Source organism: Macaca mulatta, chromosome 3, assembly GCF_049350105.2.
Source record: "Macaca mulatta isolate MMU2019108-1 chromosome 3, T2T-MMU8v2.0, whole genome shotgun sequence".
Taxonomy (NCBI): Eukaryota; Metazoa; Chordata; class Mammalia; order Primates; family Cercopithecidae; genus Macaca; species Macaca mulatta.
Genome location: NC_133408.1, coordinates 9,162,564 through 9,187,933, shown reverse-complemented (window position 1 = coordinate 9,187,933; position 25,370 = coordinate 9,162,564). Strand labels below are relative to the sequence as shown.

The window sequence follows — 25,370 nt, the reverse complement described above, 5'->3', positions numbered from 1 at the left end:
ATATAGTAGTTGTGTAAACCCAACAGAGGAAAAATAGAAAACATGCAGGTTATTTTGGAAAGAAGAAAATGAAACTTGAAATAAAACAGAAAAGTAAATACAGAGCCAGCAGGGTTCAGCGTGGGAGTGTGGGCTGGAAGTTTGATTCTGAGGAAGAAAACAAGGCGAAAAAATAAAAGGAAGAATATACTGCAATCCCAGGCTAGAAAGGGGTAATTTGATCTATGGAGCAGCAAATGCAGAAAACAACAAAATTAGCATCAATTCAGTCTCCTTCAAACACTATGTCTAGATCTGGCTTGTGTTAGCATACCTGTGGCAATAAAGGTATTTGGCTCTGAATGTGTTTTACATTTTAAATTGAGAGAATTTTCTAACATTTGCCCATTTTAAAGATGAAATATTATAGGACTAAAACTTGTAAGGGCCACTTTTCTGTGATTATGGTCAAGTGCATTTCGTTGCAGCTGGGAGCAGCTTATGCCAGTATATGACATTCAGAGTCTAGGGCTGCATGAGGATATGTACATTTAAACATGAATTTTATAATTATGAATATTAACCTATCTAGTCCAATATCCTGGGAATGTTCCCTAAACGATACTTTCTGCACAGCACTTTGTTTAGTTTTCAGTATCTGAAGAAATGGTCTGACTTGCTAGCCCTGTGGTTGGTAGAAATGTATATTTAATGAGTTTTTAAATCAACTCTCACTCAGATTTTGGATAGTCAGGCTTTAACCCTCAGTGATCTTCACCAAGCACATTCTTGCCAAGGGCTGACTCTGCAGGAGGCCGGGAGGTCAGTCTTATGTCGATTTAGAAGATATAAGCGGAGAAGACTTAGTCCTTGATCTCAAGGAGCCTCCAGGCTGCTGCTGGACAGAGGTGTGGATAGGAAGACATGGAAGTAGAGAAACTGTAAAGAAAAACACCCAAAGCACAAGAAAGTCTCCAGTGCCCAGCAGAATGTGATGACATTGACATGAGAGACCCTGATAAAGTTCCAGGGAAAGTCAGAGAGGGAAAGACCAGATCCCTTTGGGATGATTGTAAGAGGCACTGGGACATTTGAGACGTGCCTTGCAGAACAAGAGGACTTCCAGGGTCAGGACGGGGAGAAGCCGTCAGAGCAGGAGGGTGACGGGAGTTAACGTGCACCAGCAGGAGGGTGTGGGAGGCCAGCAGTGTGCACAGGGGCTGAGCTTACTGCAAGGAAGGAATGGGAGAGTGAGGGCCACAGTCAGGACAAAGCTGGCAGCCAACAGCCAACAGTGCTGAGCACTCCTGAAAGGCCAAGCAGGGCTCTAAGTATTTCTTTTTGTTTGTTTGTTTATTATACTTTAAGTTCTGGGATACATGTGCAGAATGTGCAGGTTTGTTACATAGGTATACACGCGCCATGGTGATTTGCTGCACCCATCAACCCATCATGTATATTAGATGTTTCTCCTAATGCTATCCCTCCTCTAGTCCCCGACCCCCCGACAGTCCCCAGTGTGTGATGTTCCCCTCCCTGTGCCCATGTGTTCTCATTGTTCAACTCCCACTTATGAATGAGAGTATGCAGTATTTGGTTTTCTGTTCTTGTGTTAGTTTGCTGAGAATGATGGTTTCCAGCTTCATTCATGTCCCTGCAAAGGACATAAACTTATTCTTTTTTATGACTGCATAGTATTCCATGGTGTATATGTGCCATATTTTCTTTATCCAGTCTATCATTGATGTGCATTAGGGTTGGTTCCAAGTAATTGCTATTGTGAACAGTGCTGCAATAAATATGCGTGCATGTGTCTTTATAGTAGAATGATTTATAATCCTTTGGGTATATACCCAGTAATGGGATTGCTGGGTCAAATGGTATTTCTGGTTCTAGATCCTTTAGGAATTGCCACACTGTCTTCCATGGCTCTAAGTATTTCTTAATCCTCATACAGGCAGACTTTCTTACTAATCTCTTTAGAGATGAGGAAAGCAGGGTGCAGAGGTTAAGAACATGCCGGGGCCACAGGCTTCAGAGAGGGGTGAAACTGGCCTTTGAAGCTAGGTCATCCATCTCTAGAAGCCACACCCTTAAGCCTCTGCTGCAGGAGATGAAAGTTAAGCATAGGCAATGAGGAGTCACTGAAGATTTTGGTTTTCTGAGTCCTGAGCTGCACTTCAGAAAAAACAGTCTGGTAGTGATGACCAAGTGACTAATTCAGAGGGCATTTTGAGAGACTCAGTGAAAGGAATGAAAACCTGGACCAGTGTGGTGGCTGTGGGAAGGGGCAGGAGAGACACCTGTGCAAGGGGGATTCAGCAGGTGGAATCTGGGGCTTGCACTGATTGGATACAGGAGTAAAGTTGCTTAAAGAGGGAGAGGTGAGAATGAGGACACCATTGTTAGGAAACAAAAATCAGGATATGTAGCTGGATTTAGGGAGAATTATATGCCTTCAGTTTTGGATGAGCCAGTTCTGGACTGCTCTCATTCCAGGGGATGTTGGAAACAGAGACTGGATCCCTGAGGAGATGCTGTTGGTGAGCATTGATTAACATCATGGGACTCTGAATGGGCAGTCGGGTAACTCAGAGGATGCCAAGAGAGAATAGAAAGATATAATAAAAGAGGATGAGCACAAGACCTTGGGGAACATAATTACAAAGGATGAGGAAGAACAAAAACCCACCACACTGCAGGAGAATGAACTCTCAGAGAGGCAGATAGATGACCAGTGAATCTGCTGACCCACTAGCAACCAACAGGAGGAATTTTCTGAGGGAGACACAGTTAATGGCACCACCCTTGATTCATATATCAGAGAAGGGGAGATGGAGGATGTTGAGGGGAAGAACCAGTGAAAGAGGAAGGCTTGGTATCACCCTGCCAACTCAGTTCAGATGAAAAGTGTGAGAGGAACTGAGAGATTATCATTTGGCTGGCAGAGCAGAGTTCTCAGGGTCCTGGAAGCTGGCTGCCTTCAAGCCTATTAATGGTGAATGTTTCTTATGCTGTTTTTTGCTAAATTTGACAAACCCATTCACCTTCCTTCTCAAAGTCAACTGAGTTATTCACTCAGTTAAATCCATCATGACTTAAGAAGTATATGCTTAGCTTGGAGAGGGGGTTACATCTGTTCCTGTAGTCACATAATTACTGGAGACATGAAGGAAGATTCCAGCAACTCAGGCCCCTTCTGAACAGGTTGAATACCTGGTTTTTACGAGCAACCAGCTTCAGTTTTCTGAGAAGCTCTGAGTAACTACAAGTAAACTACAAGTCTGTTCTTGAATATGTTTATAATAAAAAAGGAAAGATAATGCAGTTATTTGCTAATTGCTGCAATGATTAAAGCAAGATTTTTCAAGTTTATCCTTTCATAAGACCGGCAACCTTTTGAACACAAACAGGATCTGACAAAAATAGTAATAACGAAAGTGGGAGAACAAGGAAGCAATGCCAGTTTTCTTCAGAACAATCAGTTGTCACCGACTTCGAACCTACCTGCAGTTTAAAGTTTCTTTGGCTGGGACTATCTTCTGTTTTTTCAGTGCTGTACTGTGATTCAGCCAAACTTCAGCAAAAAAGGAAGTGCTGCGTTATACTAGTATTGAAAGTTATGTAGGTGGATTTTTAAAAAAAAAAAACTGCAGCCTAAATTTTCTTAGCAAAAGTCAAATGAGTAACAACACACAGTTTGGAAACATTTGGATAAGAGAAAACAAATATCTGATAAGAGTACTTAAAATCTGACAAAAAAAAAAAAAAAAAAAAAGGTGGGCGGAGAGTGAGAAAAAGCCCCTGACAGGTAATGGTAGAAACGTGACAAATGGAAGGTCATTCTAATGAGAGAGGCAGCCTGGTCTCATGGAAAGAGACTTTGGCCTTTGGAATCTGACCTTCCCGGATGTGAATTCCAGGTGTGCAGACTCCTGGCCGCAGTGCTTTTGGGAAAGGCGCACTAATGTTCTGAGCTTCAGTTTCTTAGCACATTATGAGGCATATGGGAAATAGACAGGTGGGTTACTTCTCTCTCCACGCCAGGTTTCGGAGGTTTCAGAGAAGCTGGTCTGACCCCATCTCCCAGTGTCATTGAGAAAACGGAAGCTCGGAGGGGCTGGGTCACTTGCCTGAGGTGTTGCAGCACATAGAAGAGCTCGTTCTCCTAACGTGGTTTGGAACTCCTCACCAGGCCTCCCCCTATCCCAGGTGGAAACTAAATCCCACTGACTCTCCACCCTCCTTCTTCCCCGGACAAGGCTGAGCTCAAGGCTTGTCCCTAAGGCAGCTGGTGAAGGAAAGGCTCGTCTTGGAGGTAGAAGCGCTGGACTGGAGTCCCCGCCTGTGGGCTGAGGGATCCTCCGCACGTGGTTCAACCTCTTAGTTTCTCATTTGCAAAAGGCAGGGTAATTCCTACCACAGGACCACAAGGAAGTTAAATGGCATGATTTTTTGTGAAAGTGTTGTGGAAAGCACTTCCGTCTTCTACCTCATGAATCAGTAGGGAATGAGCGTTCTCAAAATGACCAGAACGATTCCTAATTTCCTTCCTAAGGACCTGATTCCCTTTTTATACATTCTTTTTGTTCTAAAAACAAAACAAAACTTACTTTATAAAGAAAGCCTGAATTCCAGAGCCAGAGTCTATCCTTTAAAAACTTTCAAGCTTTTTTTTTTAAAAAAAAAAAACTTATAAAAGGCATTATACCAGGCCAGGCGCGGTGGCTCAAGCCTGTAATCCCAGCACTTTGGGAGGCCGAGACGGGCGGATCACGAGGTCAGGAGATCGAGACCACCCTGGCTAACACGGTGAAACCCCGTCTCTACTAAAAATACAAAAAACTAGCCGGGCGAGGTGGCGGGCGCCTGTAGTCCCAGCTACTCCGGAGGCTGAGGCAGGAGAATGGCGTGAACTCGGGAGGCGGAGCTTGCAGTGAGCTGAGATCCGGCCACTGCACTCCAGCCCGGGCGACAGAGCGAGACTCCGTCTCAAAAAAAAAAAAAAAAAAAAAAAAGGCATTATACCCTATAAGCCACTCATACTTTCATAAGCAAGAGTTGCAATGTGAAAAAACAGTGGTCAACAGTGAAAAAACTCACTTGCTGGGTTTGCCTGTATGAACAAGTATTGTTAATACAAATTGAATCAGAAATTACCCTTGTCATTGTTTTCTTCTGGAGTTTCTTCTTTCATTTCTGTTTAAAAATACACAGACACATTTTAAAAAGTAACTATCTTCTATGTTTTATAAGGAGGAGAAGGTGATAAAGAAGAAGAAAATGAACTTGGCATGCAAGTGGGCCTGGCTCTGGAATTCGGGTGGGTCTAGGAAAAAGTACAGACCTCAGTGGAAAACATATACGGGTGTGTGGGAAATCCCTGTAAACTATAAATTGACTACACAGTGCTTAAGCTGGTGTGGAGAGAAACCACAATGCTCTCTGAAACCAGAGAGGAGGGGACAGAGAGTAAGTTTTGCATGAAGAGAGCACAAACTGTCCCTGGGAGATGGAGCTGCTAGTAATTTTTGGCAGGCTTAACTGGATCTATTGAAAGTTACCACTGTAAAACCCCACTGTTGCACCCTGGGGTTCTCTGTGGGATGCCCCTACTTGTATCATCCAGGAACCCTATGGCCTGACTCTGCTTCACCCACACTTCTTCCCACTGCTCCCCAACAAGGCCCCCCCATTCAGTTGTTCCTGTATGCTTCCCCACTTCACTGCCATTGCCTGTGCTGTTCCATTTCCTGGAAAGCATTCTTTCCCTGTTCTATTAGAATCTCATTATGAAGTTTGAAGCCCTTCAAGGACTGTCAAGACTCAGCTTTCCCTTCCCCATGGGGCCTTACCTCTTCTACACTTTCTAAATGTTATCTTCTCCAGGCTGAACAAAACCTAGTATGTCTCTGTGCGGCTAAGGACTAATCAGATGCTGTGTCCTCATTCATTTGGTGTTGGTGCCTCCCATATCTCCCATCAGATTACCAGCCCCTGGAGGGCTGAGAGCACGTTAGACTTGGCTGAGCTAGAATCAGCTCCCTTTTGCACCCTGAGCTGAGTGCATGCAAGTCTGCATTTGTAATCTAGCCTAATGCAATGTGAAATTTATTCTCTCTCTTTTTACAAATGAGGAAACTGAAGATCAGGGAGACAGCGTCACTCGTCCAAAGCTACCAGCCCAGGTGCCTTTCAGAAGGCATCTCACTCCATCTTCAGGATGATCCCAGGGGGTAGGCTTCCAGACTTTGACTCCTCCTATAAGGTCATCACTTGAAGATCTGAGATTTGAACCCAGGTCTGTCTGGCTCCTACCCTGTACCTTTCCCACTATAGCATATTGTGTCCCTGTCACCAAACTGCCCAACACGAAGTTGAACATGGAATCATACCAAATTTTGTCAAAACTAAGAGAACATTAAAAAAAATCAGCAAATTTGACCAGAGCAGTGTATTTATGGCAAGACCAAGGCAAAACTTGATTCCTCATTCTCTGCTTTATCATAACGACTGAAAAGGTTCACAGGTATATTCATATTTAAGGGAGTGTGTAACTGTTCTAATTCCCTATACGTTGCATGCATCATCAGGAATTTCATATGCAGCAGATAGGCATACAGCCAGATTTCTGCAACAGCCAAAGGCATTTCTGAGTGGCAACACCACTCTGATCTGGTGGAGCCATGTCCATCTGGACACTGGGGAGCCCCAGGCCAGCAGGGTTTCTGCTAAGTGGACCTTTCCAAATCCTCTCTGGGACAAAACCAGGTTGGGCATCTTCAAGAAAAGATGCTCTTGTAAAGTTGTTGTAGCTGCTTAAATAAGCCCCAAATAGAATCTAGTCAGTCTCTCTGTGCTTTTCTTTAAATTTCCCTTCATAGAAAGCTAAAACTTAAAGAGATTTCAGAGAAGCTAGTCTGACCCCATCTCCCAGTGTCATTGAGAAAACTGAAGCCCGGAGGGGCTGGGTCACTTGCCTGAGGTTTTGCAGCACATTCTCCTAATGTGGCCTAGAACTCCTCACCAGGCCTCCTCCTATCGCAGGTGGAAACTAAAGAGGAAAAGATGAAGCCAAACTCAGAGGGAAGGAACATAATTAAACTGGTTTATCGTTTGGCAACAGAGATCAGAGGAGTGAGTGGAAAGAAACTGAAAATCGGTTAAACACTCGCAGTTTGAAAGAGGCATGTGATTCCTGCTTTTCCTAAGCAGCTGAAATGTGTTTATAGATCCTTCCTGGAGCTCTCTCATTACTATTGTCCTATAAGGGGAATTCCTGGAGACTGAGCTGGGTGGTATTTGAGTATTCTTCTCAATGGAAAGCAATGAGCCTGTGTGCTACACTGCTTAGGCCACACAATCCCCCAAGCCTGGGCTGCCAGACGTGGTCATCATTGTTCCATGCAGATCATACCCATCCTGTGCAGAAGGTCACTGTAGGAACACATGGCACAGGGAAGAACACGCCCATAAAAATTCACATGGTGCTGGTCTAAACCGAAGGCAGGTGAGATCCATCCACTGTCATGGGCAGCTGCTAGCATGCTCCCATGTGTTTACAATAATTTCTCCACCAAAAGAGGCTGCTTTAAAAACAAACTGCTAAAACCTGTGACCCAGCGCCACATTGAGACAGAAAGCATGGGACTGTGACCGTTTTAAGAATTACTAAAGTATGAGGCTTGACCAGATCATTTTTCTAAGGATCCAGAGCCCTTTAGAGAGAATTCAAGAGAATTTCTGGTGACTTCTACCACCTCTGAAGAATTAAAAAAACTCACGTGTGCTTTCCCGGCCTCTGTGGTAGTTAATTCTGCTTGGCAGTTTTTGTTGTCAAATAGTTTTTTAAAAATCTGGAGCTATCTCAGATATAAATACCTTATGATGCCAAAGGACTGTCTTTCACCCATAAAAACTGAAGCCATGTGCCAGAAGCCCTCGTGGCTCAAGGGCTCTGTCCTTGGACATGGATGAGGGCAGCTGGGCGGTGAGACCGAGGCTCTGCCTGAATGCTCAGCTTCTGCAGGCTAGGGTGGAGAGTGTGCTCCCGCCTACTGGCTCGGCCAGCACAGGAGCACGTATCCTGCAGGTTTGGGTTGCACGCAGGCTTTCTCCTGCGGAGTCAGTTCCCCAGATCTCTTCATCACTTCCCCAGATCTCTGGGATCTTCAGCTGAGATTGGGCCCCAGCACCTGGACTCAAGGTAAGGCCCCTTAGGGTGCTTCTAGCTGAGCCATCAGGGTAGTGCAAAGGAAGAGGGGAAAAAGCCACCCAGAACTCAAAGGAGATTTCTGGAAGATCCAATCAAAGTGATTCACCTTAACCTCAGGCATGATTTTTCCCCATTATCCACTCTTTTTAATTTCAAGTAGTATAAATCTTACTGATCTGAAGAAGACTTCTGCTTCTGAAACTACCAGCGCTTAACAATGATTGAGCCCTACTCTATGAGATTGCAAATAAAAATAAATTAACCTTGGCAGGAAATGAACTCATTAATACTTACACCCTACACTGTAAAGACTGGAACCTCAATTTATCTGCATAAACAGAGGCTTTGGGTATAAAACTAAAATGTAGTCAGTTATGTCAAAGACTGCTTTCAATAGTAATGTACCAAATATGCTTTTGAAAATAGCAATAAGCTATTCATTTAGATTAAATATACAAATAAGTAACTTTCAGAGTTAGTACTAAGTTTTAAGCCTCAAAGACCTTGATTTTGGTGACAATATGTGTAACAAATGCAGCTGTTAGAAAAAGCACACATACTAAGGTTTGTTTCTTTCAAGATTATATATAGTATTATTCAAAAGTCTTACTGTATTTGAAAAGTGACAAGATTTTTGCAATACGAAACAATAGTAGCTAGCTAATACTCTAGTTACTTTTACAGATTGTCTAGTTGGTCACATACCTTAATTTTTCAGGATCTAACCAAGGCCTGGTTAACTCTTACTGGCAATGTTTGAAAGGAATGAAAGAGGTCCTATGTATATTACTCTAGATTAATCTTAGTGCAGGAAGACAAGTTATATCTGAATAACTTTATTTTGTATCCCTAGCTACTATCCTAGTATTTGAAAAGCTCCTTTTCTCCCAGTGTTCACAAAGTCATTTTCCAAACTTGCAAATATTAAAACCTATTAATGTCTAATACTTTTCTACTTGGTCTATTTCCATGTCCTGTTCAATGACCTATCAACTACCCTATTCAATTACCCATGTCACTTGAGATTTCTCCCACCAGAATTCAGGTTGCATATTTTCACAGGACAATTTATTTTAAAATCAGAATGGTCCATAAAACTAACAGCTTTGTGTGCACAGACCTAAAAGAGTTGTAGTAGCTCTGCAGCTGCATTTTTGAACATCAATAGTTAAACAATCAACGTAAATGTTAAAGAAGCAAATTAACTTTCAGAATTTCACGTGTGCTCTAGCATTCACCACTGACCATGCTGGAAGACTTTGAGGTCATTTTGTCCAACCCTCTCATTTTACAGATGAGGAAAACAGGACTAATTGATAGCTAGTGATACTAAATTATAGCTCTTCTAAAACTAGACAGCGGAGTCAGTAGGCTTCTTAATGTGCTCAATTACTGTATGGATTCCACGAGCTGATGAGCGTGCTGTGACCTTGAGCATTTACATTCTGTGGTTTTCAAATGTTTATGTTTCTAATGTGGTATTTATAAACCTGGACCCCAGGAACCTTTACCACTGAGGCTTTGCCAATCCCAACTCTGGGCAGCCCACCTCTTCCATATGCAGCAGTGCTTCGAGGCTGTTCCGCCTGGGCAAAGTCATGTTAGGTGTAAGCAAAGATGTGAACTTAGTGTTCATGCTTGAAAACCTCACAGGGACCTGCCTGCTGGCTGAATCCTTTCTTCATTTCTTGTTGCCTCTCCTACATGTGACTCAAAAGCTAGCCAAGTTTGTTCCACATCCTTCAGCTTGTTCCTCTTACACCAGAGTACCATACCATCATCCCCTTTACTAAGATCACACTTCTCCAATTTCTATCCTCCTCTACTCCTCAATAAACAGGAAGATGCTGTCTGTAGAAATGCACATGGAGCTCATGCACACGTTTTCTGTAACTTGTCTTCTAGAATATAAGCCTCATGAGAGCAAATGCCTTGTCTGGACTGTTATATCCCCTGTGTCTAGTATAGTCAAAAACAGTAGGTGACGGTGTGCAATAAATATATCCTTTCATCTTTCCTTCCTATCTTAGGGAAACCAATGTCCCTTTCTTTTCTGTCTTACCTCCCTAATAATATCAGTGCTTCTTTGTCCCCCCTCCAATATTTTACCTCTGAATCATGTCCTCTTTCTTGCAATCTTGCCTTCTTAATTGTCTGCTTTTATGAATTTACATAGGTGTTCAGCCATCCGGCTGGCCTTTCTCCAGTTCTTTTGCTGGAAAATCCTCTCCTCTTCTTTTCAATACAGGCAGTCTCTAAGATTGTCCCTTCAGTTGCTTTCTTCCCTTGGTACTTTTCTTTTTTTTTTTTTTTTTCAGTTATCATTGACTCATATCTGGTCAACTTTTACTTCTAGGTACAATGATTCTTCAATTTGCACCTCCACCCCAAATTTAATTCCTAGATATGGACATACTTGGAGCCAACCCCACCCCAATACCGTCTGCTTTTCATCCAAATCTTCCTTTCCATCCAGGCAGCAAACTCCAGAGTCCTTTCCACTAATGTTCAACCCTCTCTACTTCACATGTGGTAGGTACATGAATTTTACCTGGTGGCAAACCAACGCAGTGATTCACTTGAATTCATTTATTACTTAGACAAATTCAACAGCCTCCTAAATGATCTCCTTATAGCTGCTCTCCTCCCTCTCCATCTGTCTTGCTAGATGAGCCTGGCTTCTTTTTTCCTGCTGAAAGATCAAACTTTTCAGCTTAACCTCCATCACCTTTTAAAATTCATTGCCAGTGTGGTTCCCAATATGGCCTCATACGAACGACAGATACCCCAGTGTATCTGAAGAAGGTAGTCCCAGCTACTGGGGAGGCTGAGGCATGAGAATTGCTTGAACTCAGGAGGCAGAGGTTGCAATGAGCCAAGATCATGCCACTGCACTCCAGCCTGGGCGACAGACCAAAACTCTGTCAAAAAAAAAAAAAAAAAAAAAAAAAAACACAAATGGGAAACTTTTTTTTTGAACAGAGCAGAGGCTCCTTTTTTAAAAGAGCAGAACTCAGGTTCTTACTTATATCCCTGTGCCCCACCAAAATATTCTGATTCAATTGTCCTGCATCAGAGCCAAGGCATTGGTTCATTTTAAAATCCCCCCAGGTGAATCTCATAGGCAGCCATGGTTGAAAATCGCTGATATTTGATAAACCCTATGGTCTAATCAACTGGGAGGACTTGAAACATACTTTGCCACCCCATAGTTTTGCCTGGGCAATTCCCCTTGCATGCGATCTTCTTTCTCCTTTTTTTTTTTTTTTTTCCTACAGAAAACACATGATAACTTCTTTGATTTTTCCAATTAGAAGGAATCAGTCCTCCTCCTGGAAATCCTTAATACTTTTTAATATATCATATTTATTCATGTGATCTAGGCAGATGCTGTGTTAGATATGGACAAAATGGAGATAAATAAGGCAAGGTTCTTGTCTTTAAGCAGCTTACAGTCTTGCCAGCTCACTGGTTACACATGAACCAGTGAGTATCAACTTTTATGATAGAAATGTCCATGGGATACTATTTAGGCATGAAGGAGTCTATTTTGCTTGGCATAATAACAATTTATGTATATGTCATCTCTCCTATCAAGTGGTATACTTTTGAGGGCTAAGATCATGCATGTCTCACCTTTACGTATTTCAAAGACCACAGTAGTGTAAAATGACTGAATAAATGAGTGAATGAATGATGTTTTGGTAATTAGGAGTCACTGGGGAATAATGGCAGCTCTTAGGAAATGGTACCATAGTTCCATTCTTGGGATAGGGCTGGGTGTGTCCCCGTGGAGTTCACAGAACCATGTCGTAATTTCAGTACTAAATTATGTGTGTTTTACAATTTCTCTCAACCACCCGTTCTATGGTTTATTTAAAATGATAATAGAAATAGCATGTTAGAAACTAGGTCCTGTACTCATTAACAAAAAGAAGGGAACAACAGACATTGGGGTCTACTTGAGGGTGGAGGGTGAGAGGAAGGAGAAGCAGAAAAGAGAATTATTGGGCACTGGGCTTAATACCTGGGTGATGAAATAACCTGTACAACCAACCCCGATGACACAAGTTTATCAATGTAACAAACCTTCATACCCCTTTTTCGGTACCCCCGAACCTAAAATAAAAGTTTAAGAAATTAGATTTTAGAATATATTCAAAAAGTAGGACATTATTTCTCAATTAAAGAAAACATCTGAATTCATATTTTAAAAATATTTTTTAAAACGTTAAGTTTGATCAAGGCATTTACATCCTAGAAAACGAAAACAATCATTTCAATATGCATTCTAGATTTATCAGCTTGCATACATATTTTTAAAAGATTTTGATAGACTTCAATATAATATCTAAAAATGACTACTTAATTTTAGTAAAAAGAGACTCCCACCTTCTGGTAATTGACAAGTACTATGGTCTGAGAGTGTTTAGATTAAAAAATTGTGTGTGTGTGTTTGTGTGTATGTGTGTGTGTGTAAAGTTATCACAGGAAAATCAATACATCAATAGTAGCACCAAAAAAGAAAGCAAAGAAGTTGACAATGGTCTTTCCAAATTAAGACTCGGCATCTTTGATTTTTGTAAGCATAACCTAGAGATTCAATGTGAGCATTTGATGGCTGATGGGAAGAATTGAGGAGGAATAGGGGAGACACCTGACTTTGCCATGATTCTCAAGTTAAATCCTTGGGCCTCTTACAGATGTTGTTGATAAAGCTGCTAAAATGGTCACCAGATGAATATGAACAAGTAGGACCCTCAGTAATTTCCAGGCTAATTTTGTGCACATGTGTTTAGGGGCGAGGCAAATTAAATGAACGAGGAGCTGATGTTCATGTGAAAGTAATTACTCTCCTCTAGTAGAAATCCTGATCCTACAAGTAACTGCAGAAATAATTAATCATAACTAAGAAGCAAACCACTCTCAGGGAGAAAAGCCGTATCTGAACTTCCACCTGCTCTTGGAGGATATGGGTGATTCACAGCATAAGAGTCATCTACCAAGTGATCTGCAAGAGTGAGTGCAGCTTCCAAGAGGGTCTGAGTCAGAAAAGATAAAAGGAAGTGCTTCTTAACTCAGAGGATTTCAACACTGGGGAAACTCATTTCCCACAGAGATAGAACAATGTATACTATAAATCACTCCCAAAAAGCAATTTAGAAAACTACACAGATAATGATAAATGCATGGAGAACACTCACATATTTTGGATTGTGTTTTTGACATTCATTCATTCTTTATAGATTGTTAATCCACTGACTAAGTCATGGATTAATCCACTCATTTATCGTCATGAGTCATTAAAACTTTTCTGGAGCGTCTACCACATGCCAGCAACTGCTCTACTGAGGGTACAAAGGTGGACATGGCCCAACCTCTTCCCTCAAAGAACTTCTAGGGAACACTGACTTTGCAGGCATGATTCCGTCTACAGCATGCATTAGTAAACAGCTGTGTGTACTGTAGGGGATTGAGACACAATGACGTTCTCTCTGTTCACCTCATCACCACAACCAATGTGTAGGAGCTTGCTTTTTGAGACCCAGCGGTGCTTTTCTATAACTAGAAGATTCCAAGTTTCCTTTGCTTCCATGTATGCATTCAGCAGACATTAAGGCCCTGCTAGAATCTAGGCATTGGCATGTATGAGATGAGATATGGCAGCTTGCATTCCAGTGGGAGGTGGTGGGGTGTGATGGATGAAGAGCTGACTTTTGAGTCAGACCACAATCTTAAGCACTGTCACCACTACTAACTAGTTGTGTGACCCTAGGCAAATGCTTTAACTTATCTAACCTCCATTTACTTATTTTTACCAGCATTACTCTGAAGTTTGGAGTTATACATGCATGAGCTGCTGACACAGCACTAGTTACGTATTCATTCTCAACTAGTGGCAGTTGTTGGTTGGATCATTATTATAATTAGATATACACAAGCAAAATAGATATCTCCAATACACTGAGATAAATATTCTGGGAGACAGAAGCACAGGTGATCATGTAGAGAAAACCTGAACCCATGGGAACAGGTGGAGAAAGCACCTACCTAGAAAGGGTAACACCCCAAAGGATAGGCGTAAGAATGCTGGCCAAGACAAGAGATGGGCTTTCGGGCAGATGGCATGGCATCAAGTCAATCAATAGAGGACTAATCCATCTGGGCAACTGCAAAGTCATTCTGCATGACTTGACCAGGTAACAACCTGAGGAGTGACTGGCACCAAGGCAGGTGGGGCCAGTTTCTGAAGGGTCAGTTTCAGGAGCTGAGGCTTTGGTTTGTAGACAGTGGGGCCATTAAGCTGGGTGGCAGAGTGCTTTAGGGACACCACTGAGGTTGCACTATGAAAGATGCTATAGAGAGAGGACAACTTGAAATGGGGACCTCAATTATGAGCCTGTGCTGTCATGCAAGAAATAAAGTATGCGTATCTAAACCAAGGCAGTGTCACGCAAGAAAGAAAGTCTGTGGATCTAAACCAACGCAGTGACAGTCAGAAGGGAGAAAATGGGCAGCTTCTAGGGATGTTGGGGTAGACTTGGGGTGCTATTTTTTAGTGCCTGAGGGTCTACAGGAGGAAGGGAGTTGCCCTGGGTAATGGATAATGAAGCTAGGCTGGGTTTAATTCGGAGTGTTTGTGGGCAATCAAAGGGAGGAACCACACATAGTTGACTGTTGTTCTGGCAGTGACAAGAGCAATCTGGAACACACAAAGTCTAGACTTCTTGAACTGCAAAGGTAATATCTGAAACCATGGGAGTGGATGCAGGAATGTGTCTTTAGTGAAAATAAAATAGTTTGAGCACGGAGCCTTGGAGAAAATGCCACTTCAAAGATTGGCAGAAGAGGAAGAACCTACAGATGGAACTGAGAAGGCATCAGAAAAGTAGAGGGCAAATTGAGAGAAGACAGTAGCAGCAGACTGAAATGTTATGGAAATGTCAAGGAAGATGAGGAATGAAATGTATTCGCCAGCTGAGTTGTAAGTGGCTCTGACCAAGTGGAGTGGTGAGTTGAGAGGTTACTCCCTTGGTTGAAGAGTAATCACCCAGCCCTCAAGGAAGTGGAAGCAAAGTATCACTTCTGTCCTCTTTAAAGCTCTTCTCCATATCTATTGACCCTGCTCCCCAAAGCTTGGCTTTTAGTGAAAGCCATTCTCTTTAGACAAACTCATTGTCTCTCCTCTCAAACCCAAGACAAGCATTTTGGCCTTTTTCACCGCATGGATTTTATCACCAATGAATGAAATAGGAGACGGCACACAGAGCAGACAGAAGGGCATTGCCAAGGTCTTTCAACCACGGTCCGACTCCCAATTTTACTTCCTGAAAGTTCAATGTCTTGGCCGAAAATAGGGCTGAAGATAGATCCAAGGAAGACCACTGGGAATTGGCCAACTAGGTTTAAACTGGGGAACAACTCCCTTCAAGTGGCAAATTTAAGGATCTTCATCCTGCCTCATTGACTTTAATCCCTCTTGAACATGTCAAAGTGGTTGGAAGACTGAGTCCTGGTGGGCCACATTGTGTTTCTGTGGACTGCGGACTAGTTTCAGAGGAAGCACCTGTCTAACTTAACCAGAGATCCCTTAAGATGAACACCAGTTACACAGTATAGAAGACAAAAATATTTGAAAATTTATTTGCAACCACTGTTGCATAGTGCAAACTGACTCAGAAATTAAGGCATATATATATATGGCTCAAATGGGACCAAAGTAGTCTTTTGGAAGTCATAATAGGGCATACATACATGAATTGTCGAGCAGACCTTGTAAATTAAGAGATTCATTGTATTCATTCAATTGTGTGTGTGTGTGTGTGTGTGTGTGTGTGTGTGTGTGTGTGTTTTCTTCTCTTTCTTTGGGAAAACAGCATTTGTAAGCCACTCACTCCCAATACCAGGGGCACATCAGAGTGAGGGTATATAGAGGTAGCTGTTATTAGTCAGAATATAAGCGACGCCTGACTTAGTACTCTGTTACTGTTAGCACTACAGAATCTTTGATGACTAGGTGTGGTCAAAATCTTGGTTTCCAGCTATGTTTCCCATAAATGAAGTTTCCAGATATAAGCCAAATGCTTAAAAAAATTGCTGACTACGGGATCATTTTGTAATACCGTATGGGTGATTTATAAGCTGTGTTTTTTTAAAGAATGAAGTCATCTAGTGACTTTGAACTTTCTCCCCATAGGTGAAGTTATAAGTACAGCAAGCTCCTCAGAGGTTCCTTTCTCAACAGTCATGTGAGAGGAGCCGGCCTGAATTAAGCCCCATGGCATTCACTGATGGAATGAATTACCTTCTATTTTATGTGTCTAGAGTGATGCTTGCTATGACTGTCCATGGGAGAAATGAGAAAACAGTCACTCAGACCATTTTCTGGGTTCGGTACTGTGTCGTCCAGATGAGGAACAGTGGCTGCAAAAGGCTGTTTGCTATGCAGAGTGTGAGCTTTCACCTCCAGCCTCAGCCTCACCTGGGAGCTGGTTAGAAATGCAAATTCTCAGACCTACCCCAGACCTTCTGAATGATAATTTGCGTTTAAATGAGCTCTCAGGGGAATTCATATGCAAGTTTCATCAGTATTGGTGTAAAGCAATGGATTCAAAAATTATAGCCTCTCACAGCACACACAAGGATACTTAAGGACATACATGCACAATATATACATTTTTTCATCCTGTTCTAACGTATTACATATATTTTATTTTATTTTTTTGACTTTTATTATAGGTACAGGGGTACATGTGCAGGTTTATTAAATGAGAATATTGCATGATGCTGAGGTTTGGTGTATAAATCCTGTCATGCAGGTAGTGAGCACAGTACCTGACAGGTAGTTTTTAAAACCACTCCACAGCCCTCTAGTAGTCTGCAGTGTCTGCTGTTCCAACATTTATCTCCATGTGTGCTCAATGTTTAGCTCCTGCTATTATGAGTGAGAACATGTGGTATTTGGTTTTCTGTTCCTGCATTAATTTGCTTAGGATAATGGTCTCCAGCTCCATCCATGTTGCTGCAAAGAACATGATTTAATTCTTTCTTATGGCTGCATAGTATTCTGTGGTGTATTTGTACCACATTTTCTTTATCCATTCTACATTTATGGGCACCTGCCTTGTCTTTTGCTATGATGAATAGTGCAGAGGTGAACATACAAATGCATATGTCTTTTGGTAGAATGACATAGTTTCCTTTGGGAATATACCCAGTAACGGGATTGCTGGGTCAAATGACAGCTCTGTTTTAAGTTCTTTTGGAAATCTCCAGACTGCTTTCCACAGTGGCTGGACTAATTTACATTTCCATCAACAGTGTAGAAACTTTCCATTTCTTTGCAGCCTTGGCCAGCATCTACTTTTTGACTTTTAAGTAATAGCCATTCTGACTGGTGTGAGATGATATCTCTTTGTGGTTTTAATATGCATTTCTCTAATGATTAGTGATGCTGAGCATTTTTTCATGTTTGTTGACAGTTTGTATGTTTTCTTTTGAGAAGTGTCTGTTCATGTCCTTTGCCCGTTTTTTTTTAAATGGAGCGATGTGTTTTTTGCTTGTCGATTTATTCAAGTTCCCCATGGATTCATTTTAAAATATGTATAAGATATAAACATTTAAAAGGATGAAGTGGAAGCTACATTTGAATACTTCTGTCATTTTGTCACTGTCCCTGCTTGGGTTACTGGTATACGCCACATTGGAGACATCTGCTGTAAAGAAGCAAACAGAGCCAAAAGGAATCTTGGAACTCTTTGTCTATGATGGTCGGCGTACAGGGGAACATGAAGTATACAGAGGAAGTAATTTGTTGGATGAAATTGAATATACTTATGTTTGTCCACAGTTTTTATCGGTTTTGTCATTTTGAGAAATGGACAACTAATTTTCTCTTCAAGACAGAACACTGTGGCATATTCTTTGTCCTATGAATCAGAATAGGAAGATGAAATCCTTATTTCTAATTGAATTGTTCAAATCAGTGAAGTATCCTCCACCTCAACAATGTGCCTAGCTGTGGACTGGATTCCTCTCTGGGTTTCTTCTCTGACCTAGAACATTGAGCACCATATGCTCAGGCGAGTGACGTTGCTTACTAAATCGAACTCTGAGTCCCCTTGCATGGCATCTCTGCCCACCCCGTGCCTCCCTCAAACATTAAGTTCCTACCGCATGCCAGGCCTTGTGTTTGCCACTCAGGATGAACTACTGAGCCCAGTCTATGGGGAATGGTAAGCTCCAAGACTGATCATTACAGCAGCACAGTATTATCATGAGGTGTGGACAATGACAAGGCAGAAGAAAGGAGGAAGATGAACTCTACCTGCATGCTGGAGGAGATGACATTTGAGCGGGGCCTCAAGGGGTGTGTAGGAGTTTACCAGGCATAGGGCAAAGAAGAAATATGGAATAAAGGGGTCAGCCTGAGCAAAGGTATAGGGCAGGAAATCTGCTTTATCAGCAGTATCTCTGGGTAAAGTGCAAACTCTTCTAATTCAGTCGATGAAATGAAACCTTAAAATGACATGAAATAATAGTTCTAAACTCTTAGTGAAAACTAGGTTATTGGATTTTGCAATAGATATTTGGAAATATCTCTGAGAGTAAATGATTTCATAAGGTTTGGCCACAACAGTGTGTGGAAAGTTTCTTTGTGTAATACAACACAGTAAGTACTTCTCATTTACAGTAAAATCTGGAATGCTTGGAAATGGTCTGTGCTAGGGAAATTGAATTTTCAGATTAACTGCATAAAAATGGAAAATCTGGTTGAAAAACCTTTCTAATTTTGTTTTCCTTTAGAGAGATAACTGCTGTTAACATCTTAGAGGTGTTTTATTTTGATCTTACCTAGAGAGAGAAACAGAGAGATTACACTGCATATTTAGCTGTATCAATTGCCTTTTAAAAAACATATTTAGCATTTTGTCATGACTTTTAAACACTGCATAATATTTCAGCCTGTAAATGTTTTATAAATTTAAAACCATTTCTATATTGTTGGTGACTCAGGTTTCTTCTAATGTTTTAGTATCATAACTAATATAGAGAACACTCTTGTACATTATCCGATCATACATTTCCTATTAAGTCTTAGAAGTAGACTTACTGAGTCAAGCAGTCTAACATAAATAGTTTAAAACTTTGAGTATACGTTGTCAAATTACTGCTTCCCTCAAAAAAGTTATGCCAGATGACTCTATCAGACACAGAACTTCTTTCTATGAAGGAAGCTCATTTCTGCAAACTTGTCAATGTGGAATGTTGCAATGTCTTTTAAAATTTTCAATAATTTGATAAGTGAAAAGTGAGTCCCTGGTGCCTTTGTGTTTCTTGGACTGATGGTCCCTCCTCAGTCTCCTTTGCCCTTATCTCTGACTCTGCCTGGTCTTAAGCCTGCCCAGACTCAGGCTCAGTCTAGGTTGCTCCTTCCACGCTACTGTCTAAGGGGGAAGCTCCTGCACTTTCATGGTTCAAATTCCACTTGTCGGCTTATGTGCTAAAGGCATCCCTCCTGTCCACGTCTCTCTGTTGAAGGCCAGGCCCCTCTGCACAGATCCTAGTGCTTACTTCTCTTTAGGTGTCTCCAAGCAGCCTCCAGTGCACACCTTCAAACCTGTACCCCAGGCATGAGATCCTCCTCCTGAATCAGGATTCTGCACAAGTGTGAGCTCCATGCTGGTATAATACCAAAACATTCAATCTGGGTGTCCCATAACATGTGCATAATGTTAAAATTACAGAGGAAGATCCAGTGTCCTCTGAATCAGTAAGATAGCCTCCGCCCACCCCACCACACCTCATTTCCGTGCCAGGAAGCCCGGGGTCATTGGTGAGACCTTGTCTTCTCCCTGCCTTGTCTACTTAACATCCACCTGTTGGAGATGCCTGTTGACTCCATCTGGGACCTGTCACCCAGAGCTCCTGGCTAGTAGCTCTCAAGCTACTAACACCGCCCTTGTCCATGCGTCAGTAATTTCAACTCAGATTACTGAAAGTGTCAATTAAACAGACTCTCAGCATCTATGTTTGACTCTTTCGAATCCATTCTCCATGCTGCATTTAACATGATCACTTTTAAAAGCAAGTTTGATCCTTTCTCTTCCTTGAATAAAACCCCAAGATACTCCTTGTGCTCCTAGGGTGGGGGTGACGGTCCTCAAGGAGCCCCCAAAACCCTGCATGGTGTGGCTCTGCCCTCGCTCCTGCCGGACCCTGCTCCCCTCTCCCCTACTCAACATCCTCCTTGTTTCCTGGAAGGTGCCAAGCTCCATGCTCCAACTCCAGACTGGGACATGTTACATACCCCATGTGCTAGTCTCTCATCCATCCTTGACTTTCTCCCCAGTTCTTCCCACAAATGTCTTTAAATCACTCATCTAATGATCTATTTAATGCCTCTCTTCCCCGTTTTCTTTCAAACTACCCAAGAGCAAGGACCAAGTCACTCTCACTGCTTCATCAGCAGCACCCTGTGCCATTCTTAGCACATAGTTGGTGCTCAATAAATTCTTGCCACACAAACCAATAAATAAATGTTAAAGTGTTGAAATGTCTTTTCACCTTTTGAACATTTTTTGAATTGTGTTTCTACACACGTTGCCCACTTAGGAGGATGAAGGCTCTTGCTGATTTGTGAAAATTTTATATGAACCCTCTGCTGTTCATCTGTGGTAAATGTGATTTCTTTTGATAAGTCGTATTTTATGTTTTATTCGTGGTATGCATATGATGATAACAGTTAACACTTGTATAATGATTAATACTAATCATTATACTAACCATATGAGCAGACAGAGTTTTATGGCGCTTTATATGTTTTTACTTCACACGACCCTATGAAGCATAGAAATTATCATCATCGTCATTCTGCATATGAGGAAACCGAGTCTCAAAGGGGTTAAGAAAGTTGTCCAAAGTCACACAGCTGGTGTTAACAGAATCAGGGTCCCGTGCTCTTAATCTTTACACTATACTGCCTCTGAAGAATTATTTTTTTTTTAAGTACAGAAGAGATAATGTTCAACCTGACTTTTGAAGGACGGGGGGAGTTAACCAAGAAAGGGAGAAAATGAAGAAACTTCAGGAAGGAATTGCATGTGCCAGATGTGGGCTGAGAGGGCACCCAGCTGCTCAGAAAGGGGCAAGTATACACCCAGGCTCTGTTCTGAGGTGAATAAAGCTGGAGAGGGAGTGAGAGCCAGGGCTTAAGAGTCTTTTTGGTTTTCCAAGGTGTTCAGGATTTGTCTTGTCAGCAGTGGGAGATACCGGAGGATTTATGAAAGGGAGTATTGTCTCAATTAATACTCTAGGTGGGTACGCTTTCTCTTTCCTGGTAAGAGTTATGATGAAACCATGGCAATATAAAGTTACATGTGACTGAGTGATATATTAGCTGTAAAAATCCTCCTTCCTACTTCTGAGAAGTGCTACAGTAAGGCTATGAAGACCAAGCATTACGTATGTATCTGAGCTGTTTTCTGTTATTTCCCCCTCTGTTTTTAATGTCAGAAGAAACTGTACCATTACTTCTAGAGTAGAAGATGTTGGAATGTCTCCTCATTGGTCTTACTGTTCCAGTCACATGAGCACCAATGTGATGTTCCTTACTAACATTAGTGCCTGCAAGGATATCCTACTGGAAAGGGGATTAGCTGTGATTTTGTTAAGCGTGCAGCCAATGTTTATAAAAGACGCTGAGATGGCTGTTAAACATGTCAAGAGATTGTGTACAAGTGGAATAAATCAAGGAAAATTCTATAGGTTGGTCTGATTCTGTGGTATTACCAGAATTACTGGTAATATCTACAGCATTTAGAAACTTCATCCACAGTCAGATTTAATCCCAGGGCTATGAAGCCTGGAGAATATATGGGTAGAACTCAGGAGAATCCACGATCTCACATGAGGGGAAAAGAACAGCAGTTTATTTTAAATGGCCTCTAACTAAAATTTGTATTGAGTGTGTGCAACAAACCACAGATGTACTAGCTACAACTGTGACTCTGTCATAGTGGAAATCACAGACATTTCAATATCACATTCCAGCCATTTCAGAGACCTTGAAATAACATTGCTGCTCACCACACCTTCAGAACATTAGCTCTGATTTAATGCTTGGAAACGTATAATTTTGTTTTTTCAGTACCATAATAGGTGCATTTTAATATCCTTGGTGTCTTCTGTAATCTTTGTGACTTTGCTTTTATCTGTTTGAACAGTTCATTCTGAGAAGGCAGGCATGTGTCTCACTAGTCCACCAAAAAAAGACCATAATATAAAATGTTAAAAGCCCCTAAGCTAATATCTTAAAAACGAGACAAACTTCTTAGCTTTTCTGACACCTCTGCTAAGCCATGCATGAAAAGGCTATGCCCCCATCCCACAATGGTTAGATTTGTTTTCAGAGTTTTTAGTACTGGGAAAATCTGGATTGCTTTTTTTCCTCCAAGAAGAATGTCTTTACGTTAAACCCTGTCTTTAAGTTTCTTGGCCTTAGGAATGACTCTTGAACACAAGTTTGCATTTCCCTAGGGATGCCAGATTTAGCAGATTTAGCAAATACAAATGTACGGCCACTCTGTACTATGTATATCTATAGATACATGTATGTAAATAGTACATATATATCTCTGAATTTCAAATAAACAATAATTTTAGTATAAGCATATAGCAAATAATGCATGTGACAGACTTACACTAAGTTATTTGCTGTCCATCTTAAATTCAAATTTAATTGGGCATCTTGTATTTTATCTGGCAACTCTAAAAACACCAAATTTGGGCCAATATTCCTCCGGCTAATTAACTACAGATGGTTAGAATGTGTTTTCTTACACTGTACAGTGATGGAAATTAGTTAACTGCCAAATGTCTTAATTTTTTATTGAATGTGAAGATATTTTTAAGTTCTACATTTCTTTTTTTTTTTTTTTGAGACGGAGTCTCGCTCTGTCGCCCAGGCTGGAGTGCAGTGGCCGGATCTCAGCTCACTGCAAGCTCCACCTCCTGGGTTCACGCCATTCTCCTGCCTCAGCCTCCTGAGTAGCTGGGACTACAGGCGCCCGCCGCCTCGCCCGGCTAGTTTTTTGTATTTTTAGTAGAGACGGGGTTTCACCGGGTTAGCCAGGATGGTCTCGATCTCCTGACCTCGTGATCCGCCCGTCTCGGCCTCCCAAAGTGCTAGGATTACAGGCTTGAGCCACCGAGCCCGGCCTAAGTTCTACATTTCTTATTATCACTCAATGATCACAGAATCTGTTTTCAACTTTGCGACAAGCAAACAACTGAGAAATACTACCAGTCTTTAAAGCAGATTTTGGTATAAACTGTGTTTCACTGAGATACAATTTCTGTATCAGAGAAATGTGGTCAAAATGTAGACTGATAGTGAGACTGAATTTCAAAACTTTTTGACATTCATCCCATTGTTAAATAACTTGGTTTTAAATCAAGCACAAGTCGTAATTTCCATTGCCTGGGATGAGATTCATGCTAATAACTAATATGAATGCCAATAAAGATAAGAAGTTTACCTTTGCATGCAGGTGAATTACATCAAAGCCCATTAGTCATCAATTTACAGAAACTGACAACTCCACATTTATTTCAAATAAAAGAAAATGTAGTAGTCAGCATGAGGCCAAAAAACAAGCCAGCCTGAAATTGGTACCCATATTTATAACGTGCTTTCTATGTTTCCATGCCTTCATCACAGTGCAAAATATTATAAATGTGAAGCAAAGAAAGATAAATGTGAGTGGTAAAAAGTGGCAGACTCAATATCTTAGTGAGAGATTGAGGTTTATTTAAGGGAAAATCAATTTGGAAGTATTGCAAATTATATGATGATGCGGCCTAAAAAGGCATGATCCAGTCTCAAGCAGCTTCTCATGTTTTACAGAAACAGGATTTAAGAAAACCAGCATCACTACTTACTTCCCACGTGTCATCTCCTGTGAATGTTCCAACCATGTCCACTTTGAAGTGTCATTAAATAAAACAACACATTAAGCCAGGCATGGTGGCTCACGCTTGTAATCTCAGCACTTTGGGAGGCCGAGGTGGGCAGATCACTTGAGGTCAGAAATTCGAGACCAGCCTGGCCAACATGGTTAAACCCCATCTCTACTACAAATACAGAAATTAGCCAGGTATGGTGGTGCATGCCTCTAATCACAGCTACTTGGGAGGTTGAGGCGCAAGAATCATTTGAGCCCAGGAAGTGGAGGCTGTAGTGCGCCCAGATCGCAACATTGCACTCTCCAGCCTGGGCAACAGAGCAAGACTGTCGAAAATAAATAAATAAAATAAAATACTTGCTTCTCAACCAGTATTGTCTGCAAAAACAGAAGCTTTCCACTCTGACTTATGCCACAGTCAGACAAACCCAAATGCTGTGGATTTCCTTCTCCTTAACCAAATGGTACTGTTTTGAGCCATCTTCTCCTCTGTTTTAGGTTTGGACTAATCCAGACAAAAATAGTGAAATTCCACGAGTCTATTGAAGAAATCTCTTTCCTAAAGAGAAAATTGGGGCTAGGCGCGGTGGCTCACACCTGTAATCCCAGCACTTTGGGAGGTCGAGGCAGGTGGATCACTTGGGGTCAGGATCACTTGAGGTCAAGACCAGCCTGGCCAACATGGTAAAACCCCATCTCTACTAAAAATACAAAAATTAGCTGGGTGTGGTGGTGCACACCTGTAATTCCAGCTACTTGGGAGGCTAAGGAAGGAGAATCGCTTGAATCTGGGAGGTGGAAGTTGCAGGGAGCTGGATTGTGCCACTCCACTCCAGCCTGGGTGACAGAGACAGACTCTATCTCAAAAAAAAAAAAAAAAAAGAAAAAGAAAATTGAGCAGTGCATTATGGAGGCTGACACAATACAATTTGCCTCCTGACCCCCTCCCCACTTACTTCCAGACATCAGTGTTCCTGTTTTGCCAGTCATCTCACAACAATGCATGTCCAAGCCACGCTGTGATTAGAGGGAGAATATGCTTATTACCCAAGTTCTTCACATGTTGGAGCAGGGAGAGGCCGAGGGTGGTAAACCACAGGAAATTTCCATTTGCCCTCCGCTGTGGCACTCTCACTCTACAGGGAAGTTAGTTGTTATTAAGTAATAATGTTCAGCTGAGGTTGGTCACTCGTAACAACAGACAGATGTGT

At 41.7% G+C, this 25,370-nt stretch overlaps 1 protein-coding gene across 4 annotated transcripts in view; it reads left to right on the top strand.

Moving 5' to 3' along the window:
* KCNJ15 (potassium inwardly rectifying channel subfamily J member 15) overlaps window positions 1-25,370 on the top strand; it is a 54,449-nt gene that overhangs the window by 9,489 nt on the left and 19,590 nt on the right. The window contains exon 1 of one of the 4 annotated variants that reach the window (XM_015132901.3): window positions 7,612-8,185. The exons of 2 other annotated variants lie outside the window; for them this stretch is intronic. The gene's annotated coding sequence lies outside the window, so the exon portion shown is untranslated. Of the gene's footprint in view, window positions 1-7,611; window positions 8,186-21,586; window positions 21,659-25,370 lie in introns of those variants that run through there. One more of the 4 variants, XM_077997908.1, reaches the window with a different exon arrangement.